A 24,680-nucleotide genomic window follows, 5' to 3' on the forward strand; every position below is an offset into this window, starting at 1 on the left:
TGAAGCATAAGAACAATTTGATTACAATAATGTGGCGCAACACAACATACAGCTTGTTGTTCAAACACATTTGAATTGTTATTTTTGTGTCCATGTCAGATTAGTTTTTTGTATATTCATTCCGAATTATTGATCACACCAAAATTCACGTATGATGAGGAGGTAACAGTGGAAGCAAAACACATAAAAGTGAGAGAAAGAAGATGGACAGAAAGTTTAAAACATTAAAAATTATCTCTATATCATAATGGACACTGAAAATTCTTACTGTCAAAATCATGAAGAAAAAGAATGATAATAGCCAAGAAAAACAGATAATGAAACTTAGCACAGCAGATAAAGAAGATTGTGAGACTCAGGAACACCCCCAGACAGGAAACCAGAAGCAGAAGGAAGATGATATAAGAAAGAAAAAGTCTGTATGTTCAACAGATATACACAAAGGTCAGCAGGAGCTACCTTTTGATGAATTTGTTGACTTCAATAAATATCATAATGTTTCATTACAGCCTGTTACAATGAGCAATCATATTTTTAAATTTGGCAGTTATACCTTTTAATTTCCAAAAGCTCTTCCTTATACCTAGGTTTTTGACCTAAGCGATTACGTGGGTGATGGTGCTGTCATTTATGGAGATGCAAAGGATGGGGAAGAAAAAATTTAGGAGTATAAATCAAGCGTTCTGTGTTGTTTTACACCTGGAAAAGGAACTGGTAGCATAATTGAATTGTACATCATTTATACACTCCTAGGTCGTCAAACAGTGCGCTATCTTTCTATGCCTTTCAATACCTTTTATACTTCTACTGTCTTAAAGCTATCTCTGGAAGACGTGACCTGTGCTGCTTACACCCCCTTCAAGAAAGGACTAGCTGCCCAGATGCAAGAAGTGTAGTGAGGGGCCGGCCCCAGGGCCAAGTGGTTAAGTTCATGCGTTCCGCTTTGTGGGGTCCAGGGTTTTGCTGGTTCAGATCCTGGGCACAGACATGGCACCACTCATCAGGCCATGTTGAGGCAGCATCCCACATGCCACAACTAGAAGGATCCACAACTAAAATATACAACTATGTACTGGGGGGATTTGGGGAGAAAAAGCAATACAAAAAATAAATTAAAAAAAAAAAGGAAGTGTAGTGAGCTGGCAGGCTCCAGCTGTTATCTCCTTCAGGGTCCATCTCAGCTTTCAAACTGAGGTCATGCTCTTTCAGGGGCATCTCTCAGCCATTGACTGACAGGGCATGGTGGCTAAGAGCACTGTTTTCCAGGCGGTCCCTAGTCATTGACCGAGCTGGCAGCAGCACAAGGGTCTAGCCATCTCCCCCGATGCAGGACTCCTCTATCAAGCAGTCTTGGCTCTGGAGCTCCCTGTTGGGCTGGCAGAGACTTTGCCAGGTCTGCACTGTCTTCTGATGATGCCCTCTTTCCTTCACAGGTGTTATTCTTCAATAAACCTTTTGTACTCATTACTCCATCTCAGTATCTGCTTCCTGGAGAACCGAATCTGTGACACTATCTATAAAAGACCAAAACACAATCTCAGTTTTTAGCTCTGTGCCATGTGTTAGTAAGACCAAAGGAAAGATTAACTTGGAGTATACATTAGTCAGTTATTGACATGATCATGCTGGGTAACAAACAATCACAGAAGCTCAGAAGGATACAACAATAAGCATTTATTTCTTGCCCAGGCATATGAGTTAGCGGGGGCAGCTCTGCTTCAGGCTGCAGGTCTATGGAGACAGCTGTGTTCCACATGTCTCACTCTGGGACCTGGGCTGAAGTTATCACAGGGAAGCTCTTTCCATGGCAGAGTACTGGAGTGTAAGAGAGCAAGCCCAAATGCCCATGCACAAGCACATTTCGAGCCTCTGCTCACAACACGTTCACTAGCATTGACCAAAGCAAGTCACCTGGCCCAATCTGAAATGAAGGGGTAAAGAAGAACTTGGCCATCTTGAGGCCATTGCAGAAGGTTTGGACGTATACGAGTACAACAGGGACCAATAATTCACCTACTGCCAGTAATGGTTATATCAAGTTGGTATGAGACTTGACATAACCATACATAGTCAGCTCATACTTTCAGGTTACATATCCATTGTGTAAGACTGTTAATGCTTACTTGTAGGGTTTTCTCAGGGTTTACGGCATATATAGGGAGATCTGGATAACTGAAGATTTCTGGGGGAGTCCTGAAGATTACTCAGATTAAAATGTTTTCTGCATGTGCAAAGGCAAAAATCTAATGCTCCTCTATTATCAATGTCATACAAAGACTGAGAATGCTGCCTAGTTCACTGAAATCTGACTGACATTTTTGGTGGAATATATACTGTGAATCTGTATTGCTGGTAAGTAGCTGCTTCAGAATATATATATTTAAGTCACTTTATTGAGGCGTGTTTGACATAACAGAACGCTGCACTTATTTCATGTACACAACCTGATGAGTTTGTTTCAGGATCCTGATGCACATTTTTCTAATGGTAGGCTTAATCTATTGTCACTGTGAAAAAGGAAGACCTTTAAGCTCCCATCTTCTAATGTTCCTGGATCTGATCTACTGCATGGATCACAAACTCCTTTCTTGAATCCTTGTTCTCCAAATTTATAGATTAGGGTTATTAGTACATAACAGAATTTCAGAACTTGTTATTGGCTTCATAAACCTAAAATTATTTTTAAATTAATTTTTTCAAAGTAATATATACATAGTTTAAAGACAAAATTGGTCTAAAAAGCTTATAATGAAAAAAAGCAGTCTCCTGCCCCACGACTCCCCTTTCCTCTACCCTGCTACACACAGGCAACCACTTTCAACTCTTAGCAGTTTCCAAATAACAGGCCTATACAGCTATTTTAAACATTACAAATTACCAGTAGACACTACTGCCTTCCTGTTACGGTGGAGACTTAGCTCTTTCCCCACCGACCCTGGCTCCGCCTCCCCACCTCATCACTAGAGTGTACGATGAAGTTTGCTTAAATCAATCATCAGTGTTTGCTTTATTAAGGATACGTAAGAATTGTTCAATGATCAGCCAAGAACCACTACATGCTCCCCCCTTTTTGGAAAACTTTGTTATTCTGTTAATAATTGCCTTGTATTTATATTTGAATTGTTTTTTTTTTAAAGATTGGCACCTGAGCTAACATCTGTTGCCAATCTTGTTTTTTTCCCTTTTCTTCTCCCCAAAGCCCCCCCAAGTACATAGTTGTATATTCTAGTTGTAGGTCTTTTTGGGTCTGCTACGTGGGATGCCATCTCAGCATGGCCTGGTGAGCGGTACAAGGTCCGCGCCCAGGATCCGAACAAGTGAAACCCTGGGCTGCTGAAGTGGAGCATGCGAACTTAACCACTTGGCCACTCGGCCGGCCCCTGCACTGTTTTTGTTTTATAAAAAATTTTCCTGGGGCTGGCCCGGTGGCGCAGCAGTTAAGTTTGCACATCCCGCTTGGACAGCCCAGGGTTTGCCAGTTCGGATCCCCAGTGCGGACCCATGTACCATTTGTTAAGCCAGGCTGTGGTAGGCGTCCCACAAATAAAGTAGAGGAAGATGGGCATGGATGTTAGCTCAGGGCCAGTCTTCCTCAGCAAAAAGAGGAGGATTGGCAGCAGATGTTAGCTCAGGCCTAATCTTCCTCAATAAAAAAAAAGAAAAAAAAATTTTCTTAAAGTCTCCAACAGATCCTTCAAACACCTATCAAGATAATATTTTCAAAACACTTAAATGCAGCGCATCACCCGTTCACTTCCTGGAATCCTCCCTTCCGCAGCCCTTCATCCTTCTGCTCCAGCCTAGGCCTGCCGCACATCCTGGGGATTCCTTTCACTGACTTTCCTCAACTAGAATCCTTATTTTCTAGATCCCAGGTCTGTCTCCTTCTTGGTTTAGCCCTAGTTTTGAGACGCACATTCTCTAGGGGGGACATGGCAAATACTGGCAAAGGTGGGTGTGTCTACTGGTGCAGCTGCTCTGGAGAGGCATCTGGCGGTTTCAGTCAAATGAAGAACACGTGAGCCCTCTGACCCAGCAAGGCTGCTCCTGAGCACACACCGAAGGGAAAGGCTCACGTGGATCCGTAAGACGCACACATGAGGACGTTCACTGTAATGCTGTCTGTGCATTCGTGTGCATGAAGGCTTCTGATTTCTGTAGATAACGTTAGACCCTATTGCTTCACTGAATTCTCCTAACAGCAGTTTTTTTAGGTTGATTCTCTCGGGTTTTCTAAGTGTTTGATCATATCATCAACAAGTAGGAAGAGTTTTACTTCCTCTTTTCTAATATTTATACATCTAATTTCTTCCTCTTATCTGATTGCTTTAGTTAATACCTTCAGTACTATGTTAAACGGTAGCAGAGACAATGGCCATTCTTGTCTTGACTTTAGTAGGGCTATGGGCATCACACTTCATTTAATTTTTATTAGGTAATTGGATTTTTTACTTTTTTATTGAGGTGTAACTTATATAAAGTATGAAAATCCTGAGTGTAGAGCTTGATACAATTTTATATATGTACACACACAGATAAAAATATAGAATTTCCAGCACCCGAGAAGACTCCGTACGTCCTCTCTCAATCATTATCTCCTTCAAAGATAGCCACTAGTCTGATGCCGCTGATTAGTTCTGTCTGTTTTCGAACTTCATATAAATGGAATTACACATTAGGTACTCTTGTGTCTGGCTACTTCCATTCAACATTATGCCTGTGGGATTCATCCATGTTGTTGTGTGTAGCAGTAGTTATTTTTCATTGCTATGTAGTGTTCCACAGAAATGTATGAATATACCACAATCTATTTAACCATTCTACTGCTGATAGACATTTGGGTTGTTTCCAGTTTTTGGCTATTACAAGTAAAGCTATTAGGAACATTTTTGTATATATTTTTTGATGAACATAGTATGTATTTCAGTTAGATATAGACCCAAGAGTGGAATTGCTGGGTCATAGGGTATATGTGTTTTAGCTTGTATTTGTGCTTAGTTTTGGATCCTGCAAAACCATTTTCCAAAGTGGCTGTACCAGTTTACATTTTCAGCTCTCCATTTCCTCACCAACACTGGTTTTTCAGTACTTTTAATTTTAGCCATTCTGGTGGGAGTGCAAGAGTACTATTGTGCTTTAATTTTGTGTTTCTCTGATGAGTGATGACATTGAGCACCTTTCCATATGATTATCGGCCATTTGAATGTTCTCTTTTGTGAAGTGTCTGTTCCAGTCTTTTGCCCATTTTAGAAACTGGGTTGTCTTTTTCTTGTTGATTTGCTCTGTGCATGTACATTTTCCATAGATAAGGTAAAATTATACTCCAGCAAGTTTACATCAACTTACATTCCTATCGAAACTTATGAAGATGCTAGTTTTGCCACGCACTCTCCAGTGTTGGATATTATCAAACTTTTTAATGTTTGCCAATATGGCAAGGGTCAAATACTATTTCATTATTACTGTATTTTTCACTTTTAAAAAAATGATTAATACACACATATTTACATATAAAAGAGTATATGTAAAATATATACGTACGATTAAAAGAATAAGAATAAAATCACTACCAGTGGACTCATCACTCAGGTTAGGAAACAGAACGTTACCAGATCTTAGAAGTTCCCTGTGTTCCTCTCCCTGAGGTAGCTACCACCCTGTCCTTTGTGTTATCATTTTGTATGTAATGAATTTCTTGCCCTCCCTTCTAGCCCCTGCCACCTGAATTAACTGAGAGCATTCATTTCATTCCATAGAAATATTGTGCTCTGCCCTACTCCTGAACTAAGCAGCAGAAAATACAGGAACTCCCCCTCATCTTGACACTATTCCTGAGAGACATGCTGAACCTGACCCACACTGTAGTCCAGCCAGGTGCTCCACCTGTACTGACTCATATGTTGCCCAGCATACTTTCATGAACTTGCTGTGTAAGGTTGCCCAAGGCCACTCCCAGGTTCGGTGACCCGCTGGGAGGACTCACCGAACTCAGCATGTAGTTGTACTCACAGCTTTGCTTTATTACAGCAAAAGACCACAAAGCAAAATCAGCAAAGGAAAAAGGTGATGGGCAAAATCTAGAGGAAACCAGGTGTGAGCCAGGAGTCCTGTCCCATTGGAGTCACACAGGACATGCTTAATTCCTCCAGCATTGAATTCATGACAAAGCATGTGAAGTGTGTCAACCAGGGAAGCTCCTTAGAGACTTAGCACCCAGGGTTTTTACTGGAGGCTCGTCACATAGGTACCCACTGCTTAGCATGTACCAAACTTCCAGAGTCCCAGAAGGAAAGCCGGTCTCAACATTAACCATATTGTCTGCACAGTTTATGCACAAAGCGTCACTCTTATCATTTAGAGAACAGCAGGAGCCCTCTTGAAATCCAGGTTCCCAGATGGCAGCCAAGGTCCAACCTTGCAAGCAGACCTTTCTAAGGAGAGCAGTCTTGGGCCTGCTTGTGAACTCTTTTTTGCAGTTGCCCACTGATCTTACCAGAAGGGGCTCCTGTAAACAACTGAGGAAGCTGAAGCCAGACTATGATGTAGAACCTCTATTTAGTTTGTTTTCCTGGAAACCTTCAATCAGATAGTGGTAATAGTGCCCTTTCCTTACACAGCTAAGTATTTGCTTGCCATTTAGTTTTTGTTTTATTTACTGAAAGATACTGTTGAGAGGTGCACACCAAGGTGGTAAAACCACAAAGGAAAGTGAGGGAACGTGTGGTGGATTTTGTCTACCAAAACCCATTCTCCCCTTCTCCCACGGTAACAGGGCTGTAATGGGGCACATGACTATCCAGATGGACTGTGTTTCTCACCCTCCCCGGAGGTTAAGTATGGCCATGTGACTGTGGTCTCGCCTTTGGAGCCTAAGGACAAGTGATGTGCTGCTCCTGGGTCTGGGTCTCAGACTGCAGGGTGCCTTCCCCATCATTTCTTTCCCATCCCTGCTGGCTGGCGTCCAGAAGTGCCAGTGACAGAGCTTCAACCACACAGATAGTGAAATGTCCTAGCGACCGTGGAAAACAAAGATGTACAGAATCAGGATCCCTGAAGGACCACACAGAGCAAGAGCTGCCCCACCAACACGGACTGTTCATTCAGACTGGGAAAAAGTCTTCATTTCTTCATGTGAAATCAAATATCTTTGTTACAGCACTTCTCTTTTTCTTCCACGATTCCTCTTTGTCTTGTTGCTCTTTCTGGGAGATTTTCTCAACTTTCTTTTCCAAGTTCTAGGGTTTTTATTCCTGCTATCATGTTTTTAATATCCAAGAGATCTTTATTTCTTACAAAAATGTCATCCTGTTTTTGTTTCATGGATGCACTATCCACTTACCTGAGAATATTGGCATTTGTTTTGAAATTTTCATCTCTCTGCATAGCCTGTTTTCTCCAACATTGCTTTTTTTCTGTTCATTTGTTTTGATCTCTAAAACTCACATTTAGAAGCTTTTCGCAGATGTATGGATAAGCCTTGGTTATCTGCTTATGATTAAAAGCCAGGGACTAAAAAGCTGTTTGGAAGATCTGAGCATATGGCTTTCAGGATTTTCAGACTTTGGGGTTCACTGTAGGGTAATGTGCATGGGCCATTTGTTGGGGAAACTTTTATGCCTATATTTTGGGAATTGTCAGATTTCCCAGAAAAGAATCTTCTAAAATTTCTGCATGGAAAAGTTGGTTGTCAGTGTTCTGGGGGCCCAGTGGGGAGAAAAGGATGAGGATCCCAGTGTTCAGGAATCACATGCTCACTTAATCCCCATTTTCAAGATACTACGTGTGACGTTAATTTGGTTTTGTATCCCCTGTACAGAAACTGTTTTGCCTTTTCCAGAGAAAAAACCTTCAGACTTCTGCTAGGATGGGGCATCTGGATTTGCAAGGATATATGTAGGATAAACTCCAAGAAGTGGGATTGCTGGATAGAAGAGTTTTAGATTTGTATTAGTTATTGCCAAATTATTCTCCATTGAGCTTGTACCAATTTATACCACCACCAGCAATATATGAGAGTGTCTGTTTCTTCCTATCTTGTAAAGTCAGCAAACTTTCTGACTTTGGAAAAAAAGGTGGAAAATACTTTATGCTATTTTAATTTACATTTTTCTGAAGTTTCTCAACTTTTCATGGTTGAGAGACATGTTTCCATTTTTTCCCTCTTAAGTGTTTGCTCACATCCTTGACCCACTGGGTTGTTAGTCTTTTTTATTATTATTGATTTCTAGGAGCTCTTTACTTTTGCCAGTTTCTTTTTTTTTTTTTAAGATTTTGTTTTTCCCTTTTCTCCCCAAAGCCCCCTGGTACATAGTTGTGTATTTTAAGTTGTGGGTCCTTCTAGTTGTGCCATGTGGGATGCTGCCTCAGCATGGCCTGATGAGCGGTGCCATGTCCGCGCCCAGGATTTGAACTGGTGAAACCCTGGCCCACTGAAGTAGACAGCGTGAACTTAACCACTTGGCCATGGGGCTAGCCCCTCCAGTTTCTTCTTTGTTGATTTTGCTTACAGTGAGTGGTTTATGAGAAAGGAAAGTTGTGGGATTTTTTTTTGAACAAAGCAAACATTTTTATTTTCTATGCTGCAAAGGTGTTTCAGAGATTTCTACAAAGGCAGGAGCAGGGCAGCTGGGCAGGGAGCTTTCAGTGAGGCTTGGGCAACAGCTGTGGGAGTGAGCTAGGGCCTCCCACTCCACAGGCAGCCTGCTGGGCCTTCCTTCCCTGACCGGACATGGCTGACTGCTCAGGAGGGAGAACGAAGGAGGCAACCCCAGCCTCCAGTGTGCCTGTCCCCGGCCCCAGGTGCTTAGTGGAAACTTGCGCCTAGCCTGAGCTCCGCTGCATCTGAGTTTGGGGGTGTTAAAGACGGGAGGCAGACTAGTAGAAGACTGCTGATGCTGAAATTACATTTCTGTGTTTTTTCTTTTGTTTTGTTTTGGAGGGAGCAGTCCCTGCAAGGCCCCTTCTCAGGCTGGGGAGGGACCACGATGACATCATAGTAGTTGGGACTATAGCAGCTACAGGTACTGGGGAGAAAACTCTTTTTTTATTGATATCATAATAGTTTACAACATTGTGAAATTTCAGTTGTACATTATTTGTCCGTCACCATATAAATGCTCCCCTTCACCCTTTGTGCCCACTCCAGCCTCCTTCCCCTGGTAACCGTTTTAACTGTTCCCTTTGTCCGTGTATTTATTTATCTTCCATATATGAGTGAAATCACATGGTGTTTCTCTTTCTCTGTCTGGCTTATTTTGCTTAACATAATACTCTCAAGGTCCACCCGTGTTGTTGCAAATGGGACGATTTTGTCTTTTTTATGGCTGAGTAGTATTCCATTGTGTATATATACCACATCTTCTTTATCTGTTCATCAGTCGTTGGGCACTTGGGTTACTTCCACGTCTTGGCTATTAGGAATAATGCTGCAATGAACATAGGGGTGCATAAGTCACTTTGAATTGTTGATTTCAAGTTCTTTGGATAGATATCCAGTTGTGGGATAGCTGGGGGAACACACTTTTTAACATGGTCAAATTTCTTCTATGGCTTCTGAGTCTTGTGTCATATTGAGGAAGACCTTCTACATTCTGAGGTTATTAAAAATGTCTCCTCTCATTGCTTCTATTATTTTTTTTTTTTGAGGGAGATTAGCCCTTAGCTAACTGCTGCCAATCCTCCTCTTTTTGCTGAGGAAGACTGGCCCTGAGCTAACATCCATGCCCATCTTCCTCTACTTTATATGTGGGACACCTGCCACAGCATGGCTTGCCAAGCGGTGCCATGTCTGCACCTGGGATCGGAACCAGTGAACCCCGGGCTGCCAAAGTGGAACATGTGCACTTAACTGCTGCGCCACTAGGCTGGCCCCAATATTTTTTCTTTTTTATATTTTAATCTTTCATCCATTTGGAATTTTTTTTCCCCAGATAGCTACCCAGGTGTCCTGATCCTATTTACTAAAGATTCATCTTTTACTTACAGATTTTAAATAACATTTTAAAAAGCATATACAAAATTCTTATGTGTATTTGGGTTTATTTCTGGAATTCTTTTTTTCTCCTTTTTAAAGATTTTTTTTCTTTTTAAAGATTTTTTATTTGTTTCCTTTTTCTCCCCAAAGCCCCCCAGTACATAGTTGTATATTCTTCGTTGTGGGTCCTTCTAGTTGTGGCATGTGGGACGCTGCCTCAGCGTGGTTTGATGAGCAGTGCCATGTCCGCGCCCAGGATTTGAACCAACGAAACACTGGGCCGCCTGCAGCGGAGCGCGTGAACTTAACCACTCGGCCACGGGGCCGGCCCCTGGAATTCTTGTTCTAGTCTGTTGATCAGTCTACTCATGTGCCTGTGCTACACTGTTTTATTTATCATAGTTTTGTCATATCTTTTAATATTTGATAGAGCCAATTACCCATTTATTCTTCTTTTTGGATTTATCATGGCTCTTTTTGCTTTTTCCATTTAAAGTTGGAAATCATCTTGTCTATCTTCCAAACACAGTTTGGAATTGAATGGAATCATTAAGTTTATAGGTTAATTTAGGAAGAACTAATACCTTTATGATGTCGAGTCTTTCTATTCAAAAACATGGTGCTTTTTTCCACTTGTGTAGCTGTTCCTCTAAGCCCTGTAGCATTTGACAGTTTTTACCACAGAGATCTTGCAGTTCTTATTAAGTATATTCCTAGGTCTTCTAGCTTATTCACAGCTATTATAAGTGGAGCCTTCCATATATCTGCTAACTAGTTGTAGCTTGTCTATATATTTTGATTTCTGCACAGTAATTTTGCAGTAGCCACCTTTCTGAGTTCTCTTATTGTAAGTTTCTCCGTTCATTCTGTTGCATTTTCCAAGCAAACGGTATCATTTGTAAATAATGAAAATTTTACCTTTCCCCCCAATCTACATGATTTTCATATCTAAAATTCACTTTTCTTAAGATATCCTAATTACCCATAGCATCTGTATTCATTTTGTAGGGCTGCTACAAAATGTACCAACTTGTACAAAATGTAGCAAGTACCACAAATTGGGCATCTTAAACAGATATTTACTGTCTCACAGTTCTAGAAGCCAGAAGTCTGAAATCGTGGTGAAGGCAAGCCCACGTTCTCTGAATCTTCTTGGGGAGAATCCTTCCTTGCCTCTTCCTAGCTTCTGGTGGGGTGCTGGCTGGCAGTCTGAGTGCTCCTCAGCTCTTCAATCACTGCCTCTACCTCCTATGGTGTTCTCTCCTCAGGAGTCTGTGTGTGTCTCTTTCTGCTTATAAGGACATCAGTCACACTGAATTAGGGCCTACCCCAATGATGTCATCTTAATTTGAGTACATTTGCAAAGACCATATTTCCAAACAAGATTACATTCACAGGTAGTGGGGGTTAGAACTTTAACATATCTTTGGGGGGGGGGGGGTGGGACACAAGTCAATCCACAGCAGCAATGAAATGTTTTCCTCTTCTTTATGCATCTTGAAGACTAGAATTTACAGCAGGAATCTGTGGAATTATTTTTCTGTTTTGAGGAAGTATCTATGAAACATTTAAAGTTATACATAAAATTTGGTATGTGTATGCATTAGGTCGGGGAATAGGATTCAGAGCTTTCACGAGGTCTTCAGAGGGGTCTTTTAGCTCTTAAAAACTTACACCTTGCTTATGCAGATCAAAAAGATAATAAGCATTATTAAATCAAGTTCAAAAAGAATAATTATAAGTCTATTAGCTTTATTAGACTATAGATGATAATGAAAATCATCTACATTAATGACTTTTGTTTGGTTACCATATATTTATATAGTGTATTACCATTTACAAAGAGCTTTTATATACATTTTGTCTTTCAAGGCTTTTCACATACATAAGAAGTATATAACAAATTTTAGGCACAAGAAAATAGATTGAGAGAGGTTACTCTCTAAGTGAAAAAGTAAGTAATGAAGTCAGTTCTCAGACTCAGGGATTAAAAAAACCCTCTATGTAAATATAAGTTTACCCTTTCAGAAATGGGATATTACACATACTCACCTGCAACTCATTGTTTTTCACTTAATATATTTTGGACATCTTTCCATGTTAGTACTTATGGGTTTATGTATTTATTTCTTAAACAGCTGTAACATATGGCATTTCCTTAATCTATTTATCTAATTCCTTACTGATGGGTATGTACGTAACTTCCAGTTTTTCACTATTAAGAACAACACTTCAGTGAAAATCCTTATGTGAATAAACTTTGTACATTTGTGAGGGTAAACTCCTAGAACTGGAGTTATTGAGTCAAATCACATAGCTACAATAAATATTTTGACAGTGATTAACAAATTGCCCTCTAAATAATAGCAATTTACACTGCTACCAATGGGGGGGAAGCGCCTGTTTCTTAATAGTTTTGCCAACACAAAAATCTATGGCAACACTATTATCAATTTTATATTGGTAATTGGTATTTTCCAATGCAATAGCAAAAAAATTTTGTTTTAATCTGCATTTCTTTCATTATTAGAAGAGCTGAGCATCTTGGAGTAGGGAAGTTCTTTCTAGACACAACAGGAAACTCAGAAGTTACAAACAAAAAGTCTGATGAATGTAGCTTTTGTGAATTGCTTGCTTATGTTGTCTTTTTTTCTACTGGGTTTCTTTTCCTTTCTAATTGATTTAAAGAAGTGTTTTTATTTTTAGAGATGTTATCCCCTTACCATATGTGTTACAAATATTTTTTCCAAGTTTGTTGTCTTTTTCTTTTTCTTCTTTCTTTTTCCAAGTACACTAGCCCTGAGCTAACATCTGCTGCCAAGCTTCCTTTTTTTTGCTGAAGAAGACTGGCCCTGAGCTAACATCCATGCCCATCTTCCTCTACTTATGTGGGATGCCTGCCACAGCATGGCTTGACAAGCAATGTATAGGTCCGCAACTGGGATCTGAACCGCCAATCCCTGGGCCACCGAAGTGGAGTGTGCAAACTTAATCACCGCGCCACCGGGCTGTCCCCCTGTTGTCTTTTTAAATGGTCTTTTGTGCCACGCAAGATATAGAATAAAAATATCCTGTGGCTTCTTTGTTTTGGGCTATGTTTAGAAAAGCCTTCCCCATTTCAAGGTTACAAATATATTTATTCAAGCAGTTTCTTTTTGGACTCTTACAGTTAATTTTTATATTTAAATTGATCCATCTGGAGTTTATTTTGGAATGCAGAAGGAAGTAGGACTTCATATTTATTATAAATGGCTAGTTGGTTGTTCTAATACCTATTATTCAATTAACCCTGCCATCTTTATCATATGCCCATTTTTATTGGGGTCTAATTCTGTATTCTACTGTATTCTACTGATGTTTTAATTAAAGAAGTTTTATAATACATATTAATATTTGGGAGGCACATCTTCCCCCTACATTATTCTGCTTTTCATAATTTTCCATAGTGCTTTTTTTTTTTGAGGAGGAAGATTAGCCCTGAGTAACATCTGCCACCAATCCTCCCCGTTTTACTGAGGAAGACTGACCCTGAGCTAACAGCTGTGCCCATCTTCCTCTACTTTATATGTGGGACGCCCGCCACAGCATGGCTTGATAAATGGTGCATAGCTCCGCACCCAGGATCTGAACCCACCAACCCCAGGCTGCCGAAGCAGAATGTGTGAACTTAACTGCTGCGCCACCAGGCCGGCCACATCCATAGTGATTCTTAAATATATTCTTCCAAATGAAATTTAGAATAATTTCGACAAGTTCTACAGAAAATTCTGTTGATTTGGATTGCATTCAATTTACACATTGATTCAGAAAGAACTGGTATTTTTACAATGTTGAGTCTTCTTACCCAAGAACAAGGTGTTTTAATTACTTTATTTAGTTTCTTCATAGAGTTTTATAGTATTCTTGAAGTAGTTTCTGAAAACTTTCTTCTTTTTGTTTTTTTTAAAGATTTTATTTTTTTCCTTTTTTTCCCCAAGGTCCCCCGGTACATAGTTGTATATTCTTAGTTGTGGGTCCTTCTAGTTGTGGCATGTGGGACACCGCCTCAGCATGGCTCGATGAGTGGTGCCCTGTCTGCGCCCAGGATTCAAACCGACGAAACACTGGGCCGCCTACAGCGGAGCGCTTGAACTTAACCACTTGGCCACGGGGCCGGCCCCTGAAAACTTTCTAAGTATATTCAGAGACATTGTGCAGCTCAACCCCAAGGGGCACCATTTACACTGTGGTCAGTCAAATTAAGGGCCCCTACTTCTCTGTGTGATGGGTACTAGCAACCACGAGTTTGTTCCGATATTTAATTTGGTTATTGTGACTGTGATATTTTCTTTTGTTATATTTAAATTAGTTACTATGTTGACATGAGAAAGTTACTGATGCTTGAATATTAATTTTATAACCTGCTACCCTATTATACTCTCTTATTGTTTCTTAAGAGTTTTTCAGTTGATCCTCTTAGTTTTTCCAACTTATAGTCACAGATAAATAATGGTAATTTATTTTGAACATTTACCTACTGCACCGGCTAGCACTTCCAACAGAACATTAAACAACGAGATCATGAGTAGAACTCATGTCACATCTTTTGACTTTAAGTCCGATGCTCTTTTTTAGGTAAATATTCAATCCACTAAACAGTTACTGAGCACCAATTACCTATAAAGCATTCTTCTATATGAGAAAGACATGGTAACAAGAAAAATAAATAGTTCAATGCCCAAGTTTATAATCTTTTCTCAGTCAAAAAACAGATCTAGAACCACAATAAATATTCAGCTGATAATTCTTATGCTCTTAAAACCTCTCCAGGAAATTCAGTATTCTATCCTACTATATCGAAATGTGACCCTAAAGAAAGATTATTCTCCAAGGACAGGAGGGTTTTTGTTTTCTTGGGGAGAGGGGAGTGGACCGAGCTGGGGCGAAGGCAGTGAATGGACAACGGGTACGCTTAATAGATATTTACCTGAAAGCCAAATATATAAAATAAACAAGGGGCTGAACACCACTCCCTGCCCTCACCCCCGCTCCCCCTCCGAAAACAGCTAGAAGCAGAGCTATGTGACAGCGCAAGTGATGTGACCTACAGCAGAGTTTAACCTCAGGGGTGAGGTATGAGAAAAGAAAGCAGGAATGAGCATGTTTTCAAGCATGTGAACTGCAGTCATGTGTAGCTACAATCTAGTGAGATGAGACAGCAATGTAATAAATGTCATAATAAAGTTAAGTATTAACACAAAGTACTAAAAGTGAGAGAATGTTTCTCAAAAGAGGTGACTCATTCATTTGGCAAATATATTTGCGCGCCTACTGCATGTCAGGCCCCAATCTAGATACAAATGCTGAATAAAGACAGGGTCCCTGTTCTCAAACAGCTTCCCGTCCACTGGGGGAGGCGGATGTTAGTCACGTGAACATAAATACGTGTGTGTATATGCTATTAGAAATTGTGACAAGTGCTATGAAGGAAATACCAACACTGAGAAAATAATGAGGTGACATAACTCAGATGTGGGGTGTCCGGGAAAGGCTCTCTGAGGAAGCAGCCTTTCTGATGGAACCTGAGGGAGGAAGAGGCAGAGTAAGGGGCATACCAGGCAGAGGCGACTTTCAGTTTTGGATTATAGGACAAGGCAGCATTCTCTCCCCTCTGATGAACACGGGGGACAGAGAATCCGGCTCATGCAAAGGCACGGAAGCACGGGGTGACAGGTGTGAGGAACTGGAGCACCGTAAGGGAGCAGAAACGGGAACACCAGGGAGAAAAAGAAAAAACGACACAGATATGAGGAAGGCGGAAAAGGAGAGAACGAGAAATTCGGTACGTGTTGAGCGTTCACTACATGCTTCCTGATATACTGAGGATTCTTCTAATTCTAAAGAGTAAAAAGGATGGTTCCTCCTCAGTAAACTCAGAGTCTGACTGGATTGATAACAGAAACATTCTCCTTTTAAGATCTTCTTTCGGAGAATCCTCCTGACCCTGTCCTAGACTAGATCTTAATATCACAACCCGTATTTTTACTTTCCCAGACAGTAACTCTTATAATGGACTTTTAAATTAACAAATGCATCTTACTTCCTGTCACAGGCCTCCAACCACTACTTGACAGAAGCCTCGGGCTAGAAATCACTCAACTTTACTGGCTGCTTCTCAACAGCCCAATAATGTTGATGAGGCTCTCCAGAAGGTAATGAGAAGTATTTTTCCTTATGCATAAGCAGCACATTAATTTTTTCTTTACATACAGCATACCAACTCTTTTTTTCAATTTCCTTTTCTCTCTTTCCTGTTTCAGGTTCTCAGATGGAAAAGCTGAAACTGTTCCTGAGGCTATTAAGTTGGACTGCCCTTGCTCTAATCTCTAAAGAGTCAAACCCACGAGGCTTACTGGGCTGCTTGGACCGGCAGTGACTGAATCTCTAACTGGAGGAGCTGAACAATGAAAAACAAAGCTGGCACAAGTCCTGGCTACGAAAAGTGATGTCCTAATTTGGGTGCAGTTCTAAGAATACTCTAAGTAATAATCCAGCTGGCTCTGTGTCTATGAGTGACAGAGCATCACAGCCTTGTGATAACGGATTCTCTCATTTCTCCCTAGATTTTTTCCCTTATTACTATGGTTTGGAACCCACATAGAGTCTTAGACAATTAAAACAGCACACATGAGTGTGTTTATATGAGGAGGTGGGAGACAGCTGTGAGTCTTTTAAAGGTGGGGCCGGAGGGATTGGGCAATAGGCAGAGGTATTTATTTTTAAGTGGAAAAAGAGAGCAAGTCTCTCGATACCACCAGCCCACTGCCAAACTCAGGCAGAACCGACCACCGTTTCTTCTTGGCTGCTACCATTCCTTGCTCAGCATGTCAGCTGCGTGGAAGGAGGCCATAGAGGCTGTGCGGTGTGGGAGCGTGCCCAGGAGACAGGGTAAATCGCTGCTGGAGCATGGGGTCCCAGAGGAGACAGGAGGGACTGACTGCAAGAGCATGGGACAGAAATTAGTTTTGAAAAGAAGAGATACTGTTCCTTTGATTCTAGAAGAAAAGAGTAATAACGGCTTCAGACAGAGATAAAAATGCAGGTATAATTTGGAAATTGAGGGAGGTTCATGCCTAACGGCAGAGATTCCCAAACTTCCTTGGTTCTTAGAGCCCTTAGCGTCTCAGTAGTAAGTCGAAACAACCTAATAACTATCTGTTCCTAATAATTTAGCAGCTGTTTGAAAAATAAATTGGGCACTGTACAGAGTCTGCTCTGGTTTTAACAGCACATACAATTCATCCATTTAAAGCGTATAATTCAGTAATTTTTAGTATATGCAGAACTGTGCAACTATCACCACAATCAATATTAGAACATTTTCATCACCCCAACAAGAAACCCCATACCTATTAGCAGTCACTCCTCTCCCGTCTCTAGTAGCCAACCACTAACGTATTTTCTGTCTCTATAGATCGGCCTGTTCTTGACATTTCACATACAATCATGCACCGCTTACATTCTGAGAAACGCATCATTAGGCAAGTTTGCCGTGTGAATGCCTTAAGAGTGAACTTACACAACCCTACACGGTATAGCCTACTACACACCTAGGCTATATGGAACTAATCTTACGGGACCACTGTCAAATATGGGGCCTGTTGTTGACCAAAGTGTTGTTATTTGGCACTTGAATGTAAATGGAATCATACAATATGTGGCCTTTTTTATTTGCCTTCTTTCACTTGGGATAACATTTTCAAGGTTTATTCACGTTGTAGAATGCAACAGTACGTCATTCTTTTTTTTAATGATTGAATAATATTTGATCGTGTGGCTATACCACATTTACTTTATCCATTCATCAGTTAAGGGACATCTGGGTTGTTTCTACTTTTTGGCTATTATGACTAATGCTGCTACGAACATTTGTCTCCAAGTTTTTGAGCGGACATATATTCACTTCTCTTGGGTATGTAACTAAGAGTGGAACTGCTGAGTCATATGGCAACTGTTTAAACTTTTGAGGAATGCCAGACTATTTTCCAAAGTGGCTACACTATTTTACATTCCTACCAGCAATATATGAGGGTTTGAATTTCTCCACATAGACACTACTCGTTATCATCTATCTCTTTTTGTGTGTGTGAGGAATATTGGCCCTGAGCTAATATCTATTGCCAATCTTCCTCTTTTGGGTTGAAGATTTGCACTGAGCTAACATCTGTGCCAATCTTCCTCTATTTTGTATGTGGGATGCTGCTAGAGCATGACTTGATGAACAGTATTTAGGTCTGCACCCAGGGATCCGAACCCATGAACCCCGGGCTGCTGAAGCAGGCTGCGTCAACTTAACTGCTATGCAACCAGGCTGGCCCCTATTATGTCTTTTTGATTATAGCCATCCTAGTGAGTGTGAAGTAGCATCTCATTGTGGCTTTGATTTGCATTTCTTTGATGACATTGACGGTAAACATCTTTTCATGGGCTTATTAGCTATTTGCATATCTTTTTTGGAGAAATGTCTATTCAGATCCTTTGCCCATTTTACAATTAGGTTATTTCTTTCTTGAGTTGTAGGAGTTCTTTACATATTCTACATCCAAGTACCTTATCAGATATATGATTTACAAATATTTTCTCCCATTCTGTGGGTTGTCTTTTCTAGTTTTGAATTTTAAAAACACCTTTGGGGGCTGGCCCTGTGGCTGAATGGTTAAGTTCTCGAACTCTGCTTCAGCGGCCCAGGGTTTCGCCGGTTCGAATCCTGGGCACGGACATGGCACTGCTCATCAAGCCACACTGTGGCGGCATCCCACATGCCACAATTGGAAGGATCCACAACTGAAAATACACAACTATGTACTGGGGGGCTTTGGGGAGAAAAAGGAAAAATAAAATCTTAAAAAAAAAAGCAACCCTTTAAATTTTAAAAAAATACATGTTTTCTTCACTTGAATTGCTATTCTTCCCCTTTTAGTAATGTATATTTTAAAAATGAGTACAGGGGCTGGCCCTGTGGCATAGTGTTCAAGTTTGTGTGCTCTGCGTTGGCAGCCCAGGTTCGGTTCCTGGGCTCGGAGCTACACTGCTCTGTTAGTGGCCATGCTGTGCTGGCAGCCCACAGACTAAAAAATAGAACAAGATTGGCATGGATGTTAGCTCAGGGTGAATCTTCCTCAACAAAAAAAACCTCCCAAAAAACAAAAAAACACACTTTAACAACCACTTACATTTCAGGGTATGTGTGAAATATTAAGTATCGCATCCATTTAATAATGGCTATTTAAGAAAGAATAAGATGTTTTGTATAAGATAAATTTCTATCTAAAAACACCCTAATTTAGCAATCCTGGTGGTGTATCAGTTTTACCATTCTGCAAATTTGAGGCAGAAAGCAGGAGTGCTGTATTATGGACACCATGTCATATGATGTTTTCATATCCCATAACGGTCTTAAAAGGAAGGACCGAGTCACGATGTAATAGAATAAGCTCATCCAACAAGATAAATCTGAGAGATTGGTTACTTTACACAGTCAGTAAAGATTTCAAATGTGGTTCCTAAAGACACCCGTCTATGCCTATTTCTCTTTATGAGGTCACTGCGGCAAACACTCACTCTCCTCAAATTTTTTTTTAAAAACATGCTTTTCAGCATCTTAATGGATTAATCTTCGAATATGGAAAACAATGTTTGGCCTACAGTGAATACTCTAGATGAATTAAGTTGCAAAACGAAGGTATGCTCTAAGTCACCCACAAATATTCCTCTTCTCCTCTCCAACTTCCTGGATTGTCCCACTGTTCACACTCACTCCCTTGGTCAGGTACCCAGGCTTTAAATACCACCTATCAGCTAATGACTGCCAAATACTTGTGGGCAGCTCACATCTCTCTCCTGATTTGATTATTCAACGTGCTTCCTGGACATTTCATCTAAATGCCTAATAGACATCTCACACCCAACATGTTCAAAACTGAACTGCTGATCTTCCTTTCAAAATCTGCTCCTCCCCAGCTTTCTCATCTCAGGTAACAGCATTTCCATCCTCCAATTGCTTATGCCTACTTTAGGCTTTCTTGACTCCTCCACTTCTCCCACAAGTCACATCTGATCCACTGGGAAATCCTATTGGCTTGGCCTTCTGAATATATCTAGGGTTCTCTCACCCCTCTCAATATCAACCACGACCATCCCTGGTCCCAGCCTCCACTGCCTCTGGCCTGGATTACCAGTTAGCCTCCAAAGTGGCCTGCCTCTGCCACTCTGGCTTCCCTTAGTCTACTCTCAAACCAGCAAACAAATGGGCTCTGCAATGGCTTCTCTGCTCACTCTGCCCCAGCCAGCCAGGCCATTTTGCTATTTCTTGAACATGCTAGGCACACTCCTGCCTTGGGGGCTCCGCCATGACTTTTTCCTCTGCTTGGTCAGCTCTTTCCCCAGATCTTCCCATGGCCCACTCCCTCACCTCTTTCAAGTCTTTGCTGAAGTGTCACCTTCTCAATGAGGCCTACCTTGACTGCCATATTTTAAACTGCAAATTACCCAACAGACACCCAATCCCCCTTATTTTCTTTTTTAAAGATTGGCACCTGAGCTAACAACTGTTGCCAATCTTTTTTTTTTTTCTCCTGCTTTTTCTCCCCAAATCCCCCTAGCACATAGTTCTATATTTTAGTTGTGGGTCCTTCTAGTTGTGGCATGTGGGATGCCACCTCAGCGTGGCCTGACAAGCAGTGCCACGTCTGCGTCCAGGATCTGAACTGGCAAAACCCTGGGCCGCCGCAGCGGAGTGTGCGAACTTAACCACTCAGCCACGGGGCTGGGCCCCAATCCCCCTTATCTCGCTCTGCTGCTTTTTCCTAGCACAATCACTACAGTACACAATTTACCTGTTTGTGTTTATTGTTTATCCTGTCTTCTCCTTGCAAGAATATCAACTCCGCAAGTGAGGGATTTTTGTTTACTGATGCATCCTAAAAGCTAGAACAGAGTGGCACATGTGGGTATTCAAATAAATGTTGGAGGATACAAAGAATTCTAATAAGGTCCCTCATATCCTTGAGTATGCATGCAATCTGGTTGAAAGGGAGCATGTACATACTAAAAGGTAAATATCAATACAAGATAATTAGCATTTGCTGAAAAATACCAAAAGAAGATAATGCTTTTTAGAATATTACACATGTCAAATAAAAGCTCAGGGAAGTGCCACAGAAGTTTGGAGAAGTAATTTTTCCATTTTGGGGGAAGGTAGTCACACCTCTTTGAATATCTGATGAAAGGTATAGACTTGGACGATATAGTGAACATGTACACAAAATTTTGAACACAATTACAAGGAGTTCCAACACTCCCTGAAGTCAGCCATGAACCTGAATTTGAGAACCCTTGGTTTCAAGTATGGTTTTATCACCCACGGCGTGGGAAAGGCTTGGTGAAGATGGGGCTTAAACTAGTTCTTGAAGAACAGGCTTCGAAGGAGAAAGAGGAGGAAGGTCTTTTCAAGCAAGAGGAAGAGCTAAGGGTGAAGGGAGAACAGTTTGACTGTTACGGAGGATTTGTGCAATACGTAAGAACAGGCTGAGGACTGCCTGGTGTATAACTTAATATGGATACTGCAAGTCATTGAAAGTGTCTGGGCGAGAGAATGTCAGATCCAAAGCACTGTTTCAAGAAAATTAATCCGGTAGTTGTTTACAGGAAGAAAGTTGAGAAAAAAGTGAAATTAATAAAATCATTCATGAAGCCATTATATAGTGCTTCAAGTCTGAAGAAACGGGAAGGGAACTGATAAGGTTTAGAGACTGATGAATTTGAGGTATGAATCTATTTTTGTTTTTGTAATGCAGATCTGCTGGTGATGAATTCTTTCAGCTTTTGTTTGTCTGAATTCATACTTTTTGCTGTTATAGAATTCTAGGTCAACAGTTTTTTCTTTCACTTCTTCTAAATAAGTTGTTCTATTGTTTTCTTTTTTTTAAAAGATTGGCACCTGAGCTAACAACTGTTGCCAAGCTTTTTCTTTCTGCTTTTTTTTTTTCCTCCCCAAATCCCCCCCAGTACATAGTTGTATATTTTAGTTGTGGGTCCTTCTAGTTGTGGCATGTGGGACGCCACTTCAACATGGCCTAATGAGCGGTGTCATGTCCTCGCCCAGGATCCAAACCCTGGGCTGCTGAAGCAGAGCGCATGAACTTAACCACTTGGCCATGGGGCCGGCCCATGTTCCATTGTTTTCAATCAGAAGTCTGAGGTCATCTTTGTTTCTCTGTATGTAACATGTCTTTTTTCTCTGGCTGCTTTTAAGATTTTCTTTTTATTACTGATTTTGAGAAATCTGATTATGATGTCCCTTGGTGTACTTTTCATGTTTCTTGTCCTTGAGGTTTGTTGAGCTTCTTGAATCTTTGAGTTTACAGTCTTCCTCAAATCTGGAATGTTTTTGGCCATTATTTCTTCAAATAGTTCTCCCACACTCTCTCTCCTTTCAGGGCCTCCAGTTACCCCTTTATTAGCCATCTTGAACTGTCCCACAGCCTTTTTTTTTGTTTTTTTGCTGAGGAAGATTGCCTCTGAGCTAACATCTGTTGCCAATCTTCCTCTATTTTATATGTGGGTTGCTGCCACAGCATGGCTGACAGGTGGTGTAGGTACGTACCTGGGATCCAAAGCTGCAAACCCGGGCTGCTGAAGTGGAGCACACTAAAGTTAACCACTACGCCATGGGGCCAGTCCCTTTGAATACATTTAGAAATGCCTGGTTTGAAACTGAAAATCAGAAATGAACTTTAGGTCAGGCTCAGTTATATAAATTTGGGTGTTATTTATTGAATCCTTGAGTGTGGAGGGAAAAAAACTACAAGAGAAAAAGTATTAAGAATAGAGATTATTTAAAGGCTTTGGATGGGACAAAGTAAACAGCCTATCATTATTGTGATCACAATAAAATATGCTGAATTTATACAGAATAAACCTTAATAGAATGCCCGAGGCATACAGGTATTATGGGTAATTTAAAGTTGTGGTTAATTGAGGGCTAATAAAATATTTTTGTTTTAATTTTTGCTTGCTGAGTTTTTTTTCTCCAGAAAGTATTATTATGCTTTCTTCCCCGCTGACAACTAGGAAACACAGCTGAATTATTTTTAGGTGATTCAGGATGTCACTATCCTTCAAGCTGATCATTATAAATACATATTTTCAATGTAAAATAACAGTTATAGGAAATTGGGGTAAATCCATGGTGACCATATAACACATCCTGGTATTTTAAACGACTTCTGATATCTATTTGCCTTTTAGGGATAGGCAGATAACATCAAGACAACTGTAACAAAAAACTTTAATTATTTTAAGGATCTATGAATTAAGTAGGATTCTCCTCCAGTGGTTTTCTGCCAACATGTATAAAACATACAGGATGTTAGTGTCAAATGCATTATTACATCACTGGCACAGTTTCCACTGGCATCTACTTCTTTCTAATACATAGACACTTATGATTCAGACTCCTCTTACTTTAGAGCGTACCTCCATCCACTTCTTTTGTGAGCCTCCAGCTATGATCAGAACTTAAAGGAATAGCTCATTCTTGGTGTAACAAATGTTGGCTTTCCCCTCCTGGAATTCTATCACAATGTTTCTGTCACTTTAGACACCTTCTTATTCTAGTGCACCATGCCAAGAAACCCAGGTATAAAATGGTGATGGTTTAACCTTACTTCAACACGCGGGCCGGTCCTTACACATCCAGACCTAGTACAGTATATGCACACAACTATGCCTGGTAAACAATTTCGCAGATTTCACTTGAGCCTTTTTTTTTTTTTTTTTTAATCAATGGCCTCTAACTTTGTCAAGAGCTCAAACTATTGAGCAAGACAAGTGAATCCTGCTGAGATTCACTCTCCGGTTCCCAAAGCCATTCCCTGCCCCGCCCCTCCCCTTTTCTCTAAACACCTGGTAAAGACAAACAAGAAACAGAAGTGCCAACAAACCTGCTTTCCTTAAAATTAGCCAACGCTCACTATAGACAGGTATTCAGTCAGATACGCGACTCGCAAATACATCTGCTGTGTATCTCTACACACCCCTCTTCCACACCCCGCCTAAAAAATCGACGGTGAGGCGGAAAATTGGGGTTCTTCGGTACCGTCTCAGAAACCGACTCGGGGGACGCAGAGGGGCTTCCCGACCCGGGCATCCGGACGGTGGTGCAGGGAGGCCGAGGGGAGGTCCCGGGGGCGGGGAACCGCCCTCTCCCGAAGGCAGAACCCTGGGGCTCCGGCGCTCCACTCGCAGTACCCGACGTGCTGGCCCGAATGGGGTGGCGGCCACGGCGGCTCCCTCTCTCCGCTCCTTAGTGTCCCGGGGTCCCTCAGGGCAGAGCCAGAGGCAGCTGAGGAGGCCGCCCCGAACTCACCTCGGCGCTCCGCACCGCAGCCCCGCCGCGGCGTCCCCTTTCCCTCTCGGCCCTGGTAGCCCACCTTCAGGCCGGGCGTGGATCACTGGCGCCGCAGCGGGGCCGCCCCAGGCCTCGCCCGGGGGAGGAGCCTGCGGACTCCCCTCCACGCGGAGCGCGCCAGGTGAGCACGCGTGCGCAGTCGGGCCGTAAACAAGCCCGCCCCGTCCCCTCGGCCGGCCCCCGCCGGGCCGGCTCGCGGGTGGGAGGGGCCAGGAAGAAGAGGCGGGGGGGGAGAGCGAGAGCCCGGGACAGCGCCTG

The 24,680-nt window shown here is 41.5% G+C and overlaps 3 long non-coding RNA genes across 4 annotated transcripts; 1 reads left to right on the plus strand and 2 right to left on the minus strand.

The window, feature by feature from the left end:
• LOC139045742 (uncharacterized) lies at positions 1-24,627 on the minus strand. Its single transcript, XR_011504821.1, has 2 exons — positions 24,381-24,627; positions 1-1,514 (listed from the first exon to the last, which is right to left on the minus strand). It is a non-coding gene; the product is annotated as an uncharacterized lncRNA (long non-coding RNA).
• LOC139045743 (uncharacterized) lies at positions 4,057-16,407 on the plus strand. Of its 2 annotated transcripts, none has more exons than XR_011504823.1 (3): positions 4,057-4,166; positions 16,065-16,164; positions 16,273-16,407. It is a non-coding gene; the product is annotated as an uncharacterized lncRNA (long non-coding RNA). The 2 variants fall into 2 exon arrangements; XR_011504822.1 differs by lacking the exon at positions 4,057-4,166 and adding an exon at positions 15,667-15,794.
• LOC139045744 (uncharacterized) lies at positions 19,186-24,023 on the minus strand. Its single transcript, XR_011504824.1, has 3 exons — positions 23,956-24,023; positions 20,848-20,938; positions 19,186-19,234 (listed from the first exon to the last, which is right to left on the minus strand). It is a non-coding gene; the product is annotated as an uncharacterized lncRNA (long non-coding RNA).
• Positions 24,628-24,680: the final 53 nt, after the last annotated feature.

The sequence above is a fragment of the Equus asinus genome, chromosome 7 (assembly GCF_041296235.1).
Source record: "Equus asinus isolate D_3611 breed Donkey chromosome 7, EquAss-T2T_v2, whole genome shotgun sequence".
In the NCBI taxonomy this organism is placed as follows: domain Eukaryota; kingdom Metazoa; phylum Chordata; class Mammalia; order Perissodactyla; family Equidae; genus Equus; species Equus asinus.